The following is a 14,231-nucleotide window of genomic DNA, read 5'->3' on the forward strand; positions in this document are numbered from 1 at the left end:
AACACAGAAAAGGGGAGGTTACCTTTTCTCTCCAGGAAGCACACTGATTTTTTTTCCATCATATTTTATATAGAAAAAACAAAATATTGAATAACTAGCATTAAGAGCAAACTAAAATTTCAGAGGAAAGCAATTTCATGAATAATTCATTTAAGTTTCACATCTGCAAGATTAGTCATCCAAATAAAATGCTAATGTCAAAAACATGCACCGTCTATAATATTCTCATCAAGAAATCTCTTTGCATATAAAGATAAATGCTGAGATTAGAACAAATGATTTTATAAAAATATTCTATCTAAAAGTATGGTCTGGTCCATAGCTGCCTTCCCGAAACCAAATAGTAAAAGCTCCCGTAACTGAATATTTCCAGAAAAACCATCTTGGTTTCTGAGGTCTTTTAAGAATTTCAGATCGCTAGGAAAATTAGCTATTTCTTTCTAATACTATTCTGTCATATATAAGGATGAATTAATTTGGGCCTTCTCTTTGAGTAAAAAAATTTAAATTGGTATATCAAAAGCAGCGCTTTTAAGTGGCCAAACTACAATGACATACAACCTTTAAGTATATAATTCAGAGCACATAACAGAAGCTAGTGGACATCTTGAAAATTAACCTTGCAGTTACTCGGCAAAGACCAGCTGACACTGAAGAAGAAATAAATGTTCTTCCTCAGCATTGTTTTGAAAAGACCTTATTAGGAAAACATTTTTTTTCATACATATTTTGCAAAGTAGTAGCCCCCTTTCAGTAAGTTATGCCACTGTCTAAAAGCCCACTAGTCTGATAATGAGTGAAACATTTGAACCCTTAATTCTTATTCTAGCTACTACTACAAATAAATTAGGGTTAATCGAAATTCCTTTAAATACCAGGCTTAAACATAAACACTGCTTAGAGCATGTGCAGTTGGTAAAATTAAATATGTCCACATATTGTGAGTCAACTGAAAGACCCAAACCAAGTATGTATGACCTGCATTAGTGAAGATTTTGCTGGTTGATGCAGATGACATTTTCATTTGTATTTCAGGAATTGTTCTAATGCAGAAACATTCTCTGACATCTTTATTTCAGGCTTGCCATTCAGATAAACTAGGCAGCAAACCCAAACTGTTGGTGCTTCTTTTAAACGGGAACCTCTGTATCAACAGCCTAAATAAACTCTGAGGAAGACCAATTTCACACCAACACTAACCAGCTGCCTGACAGTTTTTACTCTCCCTTCCCTCCAAAAAAGATTAAATCATAGTGTAATTAGTCTTTCTGACTGACTAGGTTGTGCCTTCTCTGATGATACTACATATTTCTGTGTAGGCTAGTAATCACAATTTATCTTTCATCCTTATTGTAGTTGAGTCAAAAGTAGTCTTTCTTTAAATAAAGTGAAGTTGGGTCTCAGACCTTCCTTTAAGGAACTGACTGATGGATGAAAGATTTAAGACAGAATTCACATTGGAGGGAAATTAAATTACATACAAAAACACTGGTTTAACTGTGGGACAATATTTGGCTTAGAAAACTGTCATTCTAGACTTCTATTTGTTTTTAAACAGCATTTTATTTTTTTAAAAAACAAAACCCCCTATCCTCTTATTTCTGCTCTGATTGTAAAATGACATTCCATGCTCAGTAACCCCCCAAAATACACATACATATCCATTTGAAATGATCCACCGGCCTTGCCTTTGGCTTATACCAAGAATACAGGGAGGAGGAAAAAGGGGGAAAGACAAGCTTCAAGTTATAATGTTAATTTGAAGGTAACCGGCCTTTCAAGAATTAATTTCAGCCAAAGCAATAATCATTATTTACCAGCGTGTGACATTTTTATCACTCATCATATTAGCAAATTTCCATTGAAAATGCTAAAATGGTTCGTCATAAGGCAGATAACTGCTCTAGCTGTAAAAATGACCAACACAAGTGCTGGTACTCAAACATTAAATTATACTGTAATTAATAAAGACAGTTAAACTGTCTACTAGCAACAGCAATTTAGGTAACCACATTTGATCAGCTATAAATTGTAACTACATTAAAATTCCAGAAATATTAGCAATATGGATTACTTGATGGAAGTCACTGCTGATCACCAGTTCTCTTTTTTTTTAAACAACGGAAGCACAGGTCAGGTTGACCACAAATCCGTGAGTGAAGATCAGGCCTTAGCACTTTTAATCTTGTGAAACAAGCAATTACAAATAGTTGCATCGATTTGTTAAAAAGCTTTAGGTGACATAAATTGTTTCCTGTTTAGCTTATTGCTCTGATACATAAATGTCACCCAGCCCAGCATTTGGGAGGCCACAGAAGAACACAGGGTGACTTCCAGGGATGAATTTGTCAGGCCTTTTGTGAGTTTTCTGGAGAGCCGCTCTTCCTGGCTCGTTTCTCATTAATACGAAGGAAAACTATTTTGCTATGTGAATCGTTAATACCAGTTTAATTTTCGATTCTCAACTGGGATTTTGTGCTTGCTTGCTTGCCACTCAACATAAAGCAGCACGTTTGAAAAACATCTTCTAAATAGAATAATATTTACAAGGCACTTCAGCCTCTGAAAAGCTAATACTCCTCCCTTCTCAATACAAGGGACTATCCTTTGGATTGATATTTCTACACTTAAAATACAATTTTAAATGGCTTGTGCATGTTATTGACTTAACATAAATCAAATGTATCACATACTTTCTTTAGGTTGGCATGCCACTTAGAAAAACACATTAGTTTCTGGGGTGGGGAAAAGTCTGGAGAAAATTTATTAAATAGAAGTTTTTACTGTAATAGAATATTAATGTAAGCCAATGCTCATTTGCTATTAAGCTGATCTTTTTTTTTTTTCTTTAACATACACATGCTTTTTATTATTTTGCACTCAAGCAAAAATTCCACATTCAAAGACTTTCCATCTAGTCGGGAATGTCTCTGGCAAGAAATACGTTAAGAAATCCTGACCTCGAAAGACAGCAGACCTTCCATACTGAGCTTTAGCCCCACCAGGCAACACATGCAAACTTAAGGTAATGCTAGTCAACAGTGTGGAATCCAGAGAAACAATTACTCTTTAAATCCTGCCTCACCGCTACTCCACCAGCGCTCAGATGAAAATGTTTGATTTGCAACATAAAAGATTCATTAATTACCACTTGAATATTTAAAGCTATTTTGCAGTCTAACAGAGATAGATAAAGCAGTGAATTAAAACCTCTAATAAAATTGTAAAAATATTTCGGTAAGTTTACCCGTGTTATGATTTAGGGAGAGATTCAAGCATTCTCACGGAATAGATTCTTAGCCGTTTTCAAGTGTGTATTTGAAGGAAGGAGCTAAGTGTTGCGGGAATAATTTGTTTCTCGCTTTCAAATGTTTACTAATAATTTATTTGCAAATCAAGTTTGCTACTTTAGAATTTCACCAGTGTGAGGGGCGGGGGGTGCAGCAGGAATTTGCCAGGCAGGTTGGAGCATGGTGTGTCTGATCCAGAAATTAAAATATGTTCAAAAGTATTCAATTAGGCTGGAAGACAGAAGCCCTCACATGAAAGGAGTGAGTTCCTGCCCACAAAATGCAGCAAATCTAGAAACAGCCAACCCCCAAAACAGCCCTACCACTTCTGCCCAGCATTAGCTGCACTTTATTATCCTTTATAGCATGTCAGTGTTTGGATCCTGGGATGCTAGAAGCAAGCAGTACCCAGCATGTTCTTCAAATCAAATGCAAGAGAATCCAAATGCCAGGTGACCAGACCCAGCCCTGCCCATACCAACTGGGTGACTTGGTGAGTCACTGGGTGACTTTCATCTCTGGTCTTCCCCTTCCTCTTCCTGTGAACTAAGGACATTCAACTACATGACCAGAAGGGATCCTGCCAATTTTAAGTAAGGTTCTAAACATTTAATAGATTCCCCCTTGGGGATTTTCTTGATAAAATTTATGATCTCACCATGAATGACTTTGCATGGTACTCTGTTGTCTTTAACCACTATTATAATACTGTCCAATTAAACCCTGCCTTCTAACATGCCCTGTTAGGAGCAAATTTCACCAGCATGCATGCTTCCAACCATCCATCCATCCATGAATAAGCACCAAATGCATTCGATGACCTGCTCAAATTCAACACTGGAGATAAACTGGGGACAAGACAGAGTGTTGGCCCCATCGTAGCCCCTGGCTCACTGGGAAGAGAGTTCTCAAATAGCTTGTGCTGGAAAGCACTGAATGCTAATAAGAAGGGAAGTCCACCCCTCCCCTGGGGACAATCAAGAATGCTTCTGGGAACACAACCATGCTTAAGGGAAACCCAAGGGTGTCTCTAAGAGTTTGCTGGCTTGGAAGAAGGAGGGAGAAGGTGCTCTAAGCAGAGGGCTGGAGTCTGAGGCAGGGCAAGGTCAAGAAGAAATTTTATAGAAAAACACTAAAGTCATCATGGCAGGGCCATAGATCAGGCGAATGGCAAAGTCATAATTCTTGTCACCAAAGCCCAGAGTTGTTACACCGTCCAGTTCAGCAGTTCCTGAGGAGGTGATGCCACATGAGCCTCACATTCCAGGGAGGAAACTGCCCCTTCCGCCCTCTCCTGGGGCCACGTGGGCCGCCTTGTTCTTCCTGGGCTGGGAGCACACTTGGGCTCAGGGTTTCTCTTCCCTCTGCAGTGGATGTGCATTTCCTGGCCCTCTGTGTGGCTCACAGGCTCCCTTTTCCCAAACATCACAGCCCAGTGGCCTTTCCTGACCTCACGGGGTGCAGAGCACGCTGGCTGCCCGCTCTACCCTCCACATTCCATGTCTCCTTTACCCACTTTGTCCTTTCCATTGCACTTGGCACCTCACAGCATTCTGCATACATCTGTGTCTTTGCTCATGATCCGCCTCCCTCCGACCATGAGGGCCTGCCTGTGTGCTCAGCTGCTAGGGCCCCAGCAAGAGGAGCAGAAATCAACACTCAAAGTTGCGGAGTGAGTCAACAAGCATCACCCTGCCTCGTGGGGAGAGGTAGACTTTCAGCCTCTACAGTCAGAGTCCAGAGCCTGCCCCATAAACCACTCCACCATTTTACGGCCACGCAGACCAGGTATCAGATCTAAGATTCTCGGCCCAAACCCGCCAGGTGGGAATGATGAGCAGCATCTCACAAATGAGGACCATGGGATGCCTGGGTAACACGCTCAAGGCTGCATGCAGAAGCTGGGGGGCTGGCATTTGCCTCCATGGCTGATTCCACTAGCCCCTCTCTTGGCACTGGTCCCGGCACTTACGTCTCAACAACCTCTCACCTAACGTACCAAATAGGCTCACGTGACTATGTAACTTTCAAGTGGAATCACTGATGTCCATTTTTAAGATATTACAAAGTTATTAAATAATGTGGAGAAAAGCCATTTAAATCTGAGCCTTTTACGTACAGTCTGTTGTGCCCAGTGTTTTTTAAATTTTAAATTTAAATCTAATTGATTTGCAATGTTGTATTAGTTTCAGGTATAGAGAAAAGTCATTCAGTTATTTTATATATATATATAATATATTATATATATATATATATATACACACACATTCAAGAGTCTTTTCATATCCAGGTTTTTACAGAATATTGAGTGTAGTTCTCTGTACTACATAGTAGATCCTTACTGATTATCTATTTTATATACAGTAGCATGTATATGTTAATCCCAAGTCCTAATTTGTGCCCAATATTAAAAGCAATGTCAGGACAACAATTCCCAAGAGTGGTCAACACTGAATTTATTGTTCATCATAAGATTTTTATGACTTGACTCCTGTCAAAGAGGACTGTTTCTGCTCCTGTCTGAAATGGTGAGCAGCCAGACACCTTTTTTGAGTCCTTCTATAAAGTCCATTAAATGTCTTCGTAACAGGTACATTAAAACGTTTATATCCAGAATCTCCACCTTAGCTGAGATCCAGTGTCCCTGGCAAAATGCCCAGAGAAGCTGTGAGCTCCTTGAGGACAGACTCACTCTCATATTCCCCGCAGGACCACCCTGAACAGGCCTCAGGTGCGATGAGAGTGGCTAAGAGCAGAAGCAGGCAAGCCTGGAACTGAAGCCAGAAAAACGGAATTTCTCTGGCCCTGGCCCTCTTTATAACTGCAACTTTGGACGAATGTCTCTAAGCCTCAGTAAGCATTCTCACATGGCAAGAGATGGGTATAAAGACTAAACAAGGGGTGTAGGGGTGTGTGTGTGGGTGTGTGTGTGTGTGTGTGTGTGTGTGGGTGTGTGTGTGTGTGTGTGTGTGTGTGTGTGTGTGTGTGTGTGTGTGTGTGTGTGTGTGTGTGTGTGTGTGTGTGTGTGTGTGTGTGTGTGTGTGTGTGTGTGTGTGTGTGTGTGTGTGTGTGTGTGTGTGTGTGTGTGTGTGTGTGTGTGTGTGTGTGTGTGTGTGTGTGTGTGTGTGTGTGTGTGTGTGTGTGTGTGTGTGTGTGTGTGTGTGTTCCTATACTTTACGCTCTAGCTGGGAGCCAGGCTGCTCAGTGTCATGCTGAAGCATAAAAGTCCAAGTGTTACAAGCACATGTAATACAGAGAAATGTGCTCTTGAGAGGCGGGGTCAGGAAACAGGTCTGCAAAGATGAGAGACTGAGTTTCGACCTGAAAAGGGGAGTGAGGACCATCTATCATCCAGGTGGGCTTGTGATGACTTTGTTTCCCAGCAGTCATTTCTCTTCTGCAAGCGCAGCACCCTTATTCATTACAGAGCACCCTCCCTCCTACCTTGTAAATGTTACTTCAGGAGCACTTTAACCTTTACTTTAACCTTCTTCCTCAGAGGTCATCCCAAGTCTTTATTAAAACTACTGAGAGAAATACTCTTCTTGAAGGAACTGTTGATTGGCCAGGACAAGAGCTGAGAGTCCTAACTGACCATTTGTGCTATAATGTGGAAAGGATCCACCTAAATAAAAGGAAATACAGGAAACCGAGATAAGAGAGAAAGAGACAAAGGTAGAAGCCTAGGAAAGTCTGAGAGCTGAGACCAAGACCAACGCAGGAAGCCAGGAGAGGGGGCTGGAAGTGACACTGGGAACAAGAAATAACAGACAGACTGATCCCGTCATTTGCGCTCCCGGAGGCAGCCACGCCTGAAGCTACAGGTACACCTCTGGCTTTCAGTCATGTGAGCCGATAACTTCTATTGCACCTGCCAGTTTGTAATCAAATACCCCTAAAGGATGTCATGTGGAGTGGTGGGCAATTCACAGAGGAAACAACAGACATCAAAGCCCTACTACAGAAAAGAGCATTCCAAGTTCAAGGATCTGAAAGGAGGCTCCCAGGTTCAAGTACATCGAAGGAGACCTACGTGTCCAAAGCCCCCAAAGTCAGGGACGGCACAGGCTAGATGATGTTTGAGACAGAAGCCCAGAGTGAACCACTCGTAATCATGGCCTCATAAGAAAGAGTCATGTGGCATGCCAAATCCACGTTCTGAATGATCCTCCTCCTATCACTGTATAAATAAGATTATAAGCTTAAAACACACTGTACTGGGGAGAAGAGCAGCACCTCTTTGCAGCTGGAAGAGAAGCAAAATGTGCTCTCCCCGAGTCCAACATAATCCGAGATGCTAAAACAGAATAGTTGATCCAGGTCACTGGAGAATAACTTGGATGCATTTTATATTATTTCTCTCATTTCTTGATCAGAGGGAATTTGTCTTCAGGCTTGACTGAATATAGGCTCAAATATAGAATCACAGTTAAACAGAGAGAAGGGTCACTAATGCTTGAGCATAGCTCTCCAAAAGTAGTGGTTTTTCAAAAAATGTCTTCACAGTCTCAGATAGGGATTAATTAGGAATATAAACGATGGTAAAGAAGAGAGCAAGGTGAGACAGAAAGACAAGGGACTCCAAGAGTGGCGCATATTCTATGAGTCTGTGTTTCCTTCCCCATCTCCTCAGTGTATCTTCTTCTCTCCCTTCCCCATCCTACCCCAAACCCTGCATCTCTAGGGGTATGAAGCCCACACTGCCCAACTAAGGTGGGCTTCTCCTGCTGACACTCAGCCGGCCCACAGCCACGTGACAGTCACGTCTCCACCCTCCGATTCTGAACGACGCTGCCCGTGCCATGCCAGCTGCTGACTGTTTTGAGTAATGCCCCTGGCTTCCTCTGGGTGGTAAAGAAGGTGACCACAGGCAGTGTCGAATCTGTGAGTCAGGGTCCCTGTTTCACTGACATATCTAGGGGAGGATTCTGATCGCTCTCACTTGGGTCATCCGTTCCTCTCCCAGCCAGCCACAATAACCAACAGCAGGAGGGGCATCCTCTAATGACCTCGCGCATGGAGAATGTTTGCCAGACTTAGCAGGATCGGGATGAACGGGATGAACTGTTCCCTCTAAAAATACCAATGATGCTAGGAACGCTACACCTACTGTGCACTGCCCGCCACCAGTGCTGAGCACTGTGCTGAGCTCTCAGCATTTAAAGGCATGGTCCCTAGCCCTCAGGTTGCTGCTTCTCTAGTTTCACCTTAGAAGTGGCCCGTTCATCTACCAAACAGCTATGCTTCATGCCTACTCTGTGTCGGACACCTTTTTAGTTTCTGGGGGTTCAGTAGTGAACAAAGGAGAAAATAACCCCTGCTTTCCCTTACCTCCTCTCTAGACAAGGAATGCACATCATAGCAGGTTAGATGGAGACAGGCAGTCTGCAGAAAAATAAAGCAGTGGAGGGGGAGAGAAAATGCCTAGAAGAGGGCCAGTGGGGTGGTTGCCACGGCAAAGACCTCAATGCTAAGGTGACATTTCATAAAGATCTGGAGGGAGCAAGGTGGTTGCCAACGGGGAGGAGGGTGTCCTATGAAAAGGGAACAGAGGAGGCAAGGGTCCTGAGTCTAGAAGAAGAAGAGTGAGGAAGAGGCTACAGGGAACAAGGACAGAAAGGTAACGGATCAGGTTTCACACCTGGTGAGCTCATGCTGGAGATGTCTGCTTTGCTTCTTGAGAGACGGAAGCACTGGAGGTTATGAGCACAAGCACACTACCCACTGACTTGGGTTTTAGCGGATTCCTGTGACTGCTGTCCTGTGAATGTAAGGATGCAAGTGTGGAAGCAGAGGCTTCAGGTGGAAGAGAGACTACAGGGTCTGGAACTAAGGGGCAGCAGGAGTTATATTTTGAAACCAGAGCCGACAGAATTTGCTGCTGATTATGGGCCATCATACCAGATGATACCACTCTAACAACAGAAAGTGAAGAGGAACTAAAGAGCCTCTCGATGCGGGTGAAAGAGGAGAGTGGAAAAGCTGGCTTAAAACTTAACATTCAAAAAAACTAAGATCATGGCATCCAGTCCCATCACTTCATGGAAAATAGAAGGGGAAAAAGTAGAAGCAGTGATGGATGCTCTTTTCTTGGGCTCCAAGATCACCACGACTAGTGACTGCAGCCATGAATTGAGAAGACGCTTGCTTCTTAGAAGGAAAGCTATGACAAACCTAGACGGCATAAAGCAGAGACATCACTTTGTCAACAAAGGTCCATACAGTCTAAGCTATGGTTTTTCCAGATGTGAGAGTTGAACCATAAAGAAAACTGAGTGCCAGAACTGATGCTTTTGAACTGTGGTGCTGGTGAAGATTCTTGAGAGTCCCCTGGACTGCAAGGAGATCCAACCAGTCAATCCTAAAGGAAATCAACCCTGAATACTCACCGGAAGGACTGATGCTAAAGCTGAAACTCCAATACTTTGGCCACCTGACACAAGGAGCCAACTCACTGGGTAAAACTCTGATGCTGAGAAAGACTGAAGGCAAAAGGAGAAGAGGGCAGCAGAGGATGAGATGGTTACACAGCATCATTGACTCAATGGACATAAACTTGAGCGAACTCCAGGAGATAGTGGAGGACAGGGAGCCCTGGTGTACTGCAGTCTGTGGGGTCACAGAGTTGGACATGACTTAGCGACTGAACAACAACATGGTCCATCATTAAAAGTGTTAGTAAAGACTTCCAAGCTGTTTTGGCAGGATAAACTGTAAGAACAGATTTGCTGTGGAGCCAGCTGGGAAGACCTCAAGAAGACTGATATACATTTTAAATTCAAGAGGTGTGCATGTCTCTGGAAACAGCACAAGTTTGTTCCTTTTTACGGTTGAATAATATTTCATACTACTATGCATAAAATAGATATAATGACAACCGACTGCATAGTACAGCCAACTCAATGCTCTGTTGTGACGTAGATGGGAAGGAGCTTCAAGGAAGAGGGGATATATGTCACTGATGCATGATGTTGTGCAGCAGAAAGTAACAATACTGTAAAGCAACTATACACCCAAAAAAAGAAAAAACTTAAGAGTTGTGCTGACCACTGAACTTGAGATGCTGAAAGGCAGTCAGTGAAAGAAACCTAGAGTTACAAAGAGTTTAGGGCTGGATATATGCTGGGGACAGGTGTGATGGGGGCAGGAAAGAGTAAGCATTTTGGTTTCAATAACACAAGGAAGGTAGAAAATCTTTATCCCATGAAAACAGAATCTACTTGGGAGCAGTCATACAGTTTGAATTCAATGCAATCAAGAATTTGGAAATCCAGCAGAATCATCTTTGGCCCAGAATCAGGTGACTTACTTAATGAACTTAAAGTTGATGTCCCTAGAAGAGAAAGTCTCTTATGCTAGCCTTAAAGCAAAGGAGCTGTGGTAATTACTTAGTGCTAAATTAAGTTCATAATTTTTTTTTTTTTATTTGTAGCATGAGAACTAGAAAACTGGCTGTGGTCGGGGGTGGAGAGAGAAAAAGCACATTGTGTACATAAACAACTTCCAACCTAAAGCATCTCCTGGGCTGCACATTTTCATAGAGTTACTAATTCAAAAATAAACATTTTCAGAAAGATCAGCCCACCCTAGATCCATTCTCTTTCAGAAGTCCTTCCTTAATTACAAAATCTGCATAACCCATTTCCTTTGGTGTGCAAAAAGGTGTGTAATTAAACCATCAGCATAATACCTATCTCCATGTAAAACCCGCACTTATGAACTTTAACTGCTGAATAAAAACTCCTATTACATGACCATTAAGTATTATGAATAAAGTAAGTCATGGTAGGACTTGATTAATTTTTATGCACTATGGATTCTGTCTAGAAGAAATCTGATTTTGGTGGGTCTCCGTTTGGGCAACGCCACTGCCTTTGATGGCTTCACCTTAGGCAAGGTGTGTACTGAGTTGGCTTAGGGAAAAGCCATCTGACCTCACTGTGGGCCACAGCTTCTCTTGCTCAGGGAGAAATCTAACACTGCCCTAATAAACAGTCAGCACAGTGAGCGCGGGAGAGACAGAAACGGCTGGTGATGGCTGGGCAACATTCAAAACAGAGAATTAACTCCCCTGGGTATACTTTCCAAAGCTGACATATTTTTTGATTAATACATATTTTAGAATTTTAGGTTAATATAAGGATGTCAGTTTGAGATGAATATTTTATCTGAAATAAAATGATCAATTTGTGCCTCAAGAGCTTAAAGATCCACAGTTTAGATTTTGTTAGGGAAAAGGAAGAGTTGTCAATGGCAACTCAAAACCCTCAGCAGAATTTATTCTATGAACTTCTGAGTAGGGAGGCAGGATTTACGAACAGTGTCTCCAACCAGAAAAAAACTGAAGTTGACAAGTAAAGAAACATTTGGAGTGGAGAGAACCAAACTAAGATGCTTGGTCTGAGAAGGGATCAACAGACTGCCCCTGCCAAGATGCTGTCAGAGATCCCAAACAAGTATATGAGGGTTCCAAAGGTGAAAAGACCTAAGCTAGGGTTCCTAGGGTGGATTCAGAGACAAAAAACCTCCATATCCAAAAAGGACTGATGACATAACCTTGGGGGAAGTGAGGTGGGAGGCAAATAGCCTGCAAAAAACCTTTGAAATTCTTGGTATTTAGAGTGGTAGCAGAAACATACAAAGTGGTTCCAGGACCTCCCTTCCAGAGGAACTCGGGAGTGGATATGAGCCTAGAAATTGAGGGGTAAGGCTAATAGGGGAATAGTGCTAGAACTGGGTAACACAGGCAGAGGCAGCCTCCCCTGAACATTCCCTTCTCTTCCCCGCCTTCCTCCATACCCTGAAGTATAAGAACCCCAGCAAAAGGAATCTGCTCTCAGAAGACCGCAGGGTACGAAGGGCAAGTACAGGCAAATTCCATGAGCCTCAGCTTCAGCTTGTAAAGAAAAATCGGTCACATCATAGATACATTTCGTACTCAAGACAGAGAGCTGTCATTTAAATATGAGCTCAAAAGTAGACTTTCAGCATTTATCTCTTAGACAATGCTCCTGGAGGGAATACTTTAGTGGAAAGGAAAAGTCTTAGAGGTTATTATGTGTAATGATGATAGCATGGCTGCCCTGGTGGCTCAGTGGTAAAGAGCCCCACCTGCTAATGCAGGAGGCGTGGGTTCAGTCCCTGGGTCAGGAAGATCCCCTGGAGAAGGAAATGGCAACTCACTCCAGTATTCTTGCCTGGGAAATCTCATGGACAGAGGAGCCTGGTGGGCTACAGTCCTTGGAGTTGCAAAGAGTTGGACACGACTTAGCAACTGAACACTCAGTGCAGTCCAGTGATAACACAGCAAAGCTTACTTTACTTTGTATCAAAGCAAGGACAAAAGCAATACACACTGTAAATAACCCCAAACTAAATTCTAGCTACTATCAACAAAGCAGTGTTGAGGTGTGGGCTCAGATCGGAGAATATAACTAATGGAAGGGGAGAGCAAGCTAGAGGAGCTATCTTTTTCCAATGGGAATAAATTGTTTCAGCAAGTGCAGGAAATGTATAGGGAGGCATGGATATCCTGATGTGGTTGTCTCTATTTCAGTAAGAACTAGCTGTAGAGGGCAAGAGAAAGACAGAAAGTAGAGTATATAGAAAACAGAAAAACATGATAGCAAAAATAATTTTTAATACAGCAGTTCTACAGTAACTATAAACATGTTAAATTCAAAAATCAAAATATAAAGACTACAATGATGAATTTAAAAATATAAGCTCCAGTAATTCTTTTTTCCCTTTAAGAAGTGCATGTAAACATAAAGATATAGAGTTTCAAAGTAAAAGCAGTAAATAAGTCAGACCAGGAAAATATGAACCAAAGAAAATACTGGCAACTATTTCATTAGAACAGTGAAAAAAAGCTTTTTTTGTTTGGTTGGGGGGGGGGTGGGAATCACACTGGACAAAGAGGCAAATTATAAGTCTTACAAAGGAGTAAGAAAAAAAAAAGACAGGGTGATAAAAAAGACGTTTAGTTCAGTTCAGTTCAGTTCGGTCGCTCAGTCATGTCCGACTCTTTGTGATCCCATGAGTCGCAGCACACCAGGCCTCCCTGTTCATCACCAACTCCTGGAGTTCACTCAGACTCGCGTCCACTGAGTCAGTGATGCCATCCAGCCATCTCATCCTCGGTCATCTCCTTCTTCTCCTGCCCCTAATCCTTCCCAGCATCAAAGTCTTTTCCAATGAGTCAACTCTTCGCATGAGGTGGCCAAAGTACTGGAGTTTCAGCTTTAGCATCATTCCTTCCAAAGAAATCCAAGGGCTGATCTCCTTCAGAATGGACTGGTTGGATCTCCTTGCAGCCCAAGGGACTCTCACGAGTCTTCTCCAACACCACAGTTCAAAAGCATCAATTCTTCGGTGCTCAGGCTTCTTCACAGTCCAGCTCTCACATCCATACATGACCACAGGAAAAACCATAGCCTTGACTAGACGGACCTTAGTCGGCAAAGTAACATCTCTGCTTTTGAATATGCTGTCTAGGTTGGTCATAACTTTTCTTCCAAGGAGCAAGCGTCCTTTAATTTCATGGCTGCAATCACTATCTGCAGTGATTTTGGAGCCCAAGAAAATAAAGTTTGTCACTGTTTCCACTGTTTCCCCATCTATTTCCCATGGAGTGATGGGCCTGGATGCCATGATCTTTGTTTTCTGAATGTTGAGCTTTAAGCCAACTTTTTCACTCTCCTCTTTCACTTTCATCAAGAGGCTTTTTAGTTCCTCTTCACTTTCTACCATAAGGGTGGTGTCATCTGCATATCTGAGGTTATTGATATTTCTCCCGGCAATCTTGATTCCAGCTTGTGCTTCCACCAGTCCAGCGTTTCTCATGATGTACTCTGCATATAAGTTGAATAAGCAGGGTGACAATATACAGGTGCCTAATAATATATGCTCTAAATATACTGAGCAGTAGCAGAGTTATAG

Source organism: Ovis aries, chromosome 19 (genome assembly GCF_016772045.2).
Source record: "Ovis aries strain OAR_USU_Benz2616 breed Rambouillet chromosome 19, ARS-UI_Ramb_v3.0, whole genome shotgun sequence".
Lineage (NCBI taxonomy): Eukaryota > Metazoa > Chordata > Mammalia > Artiodactyla > Bovidae > Ovis > Ovis aries.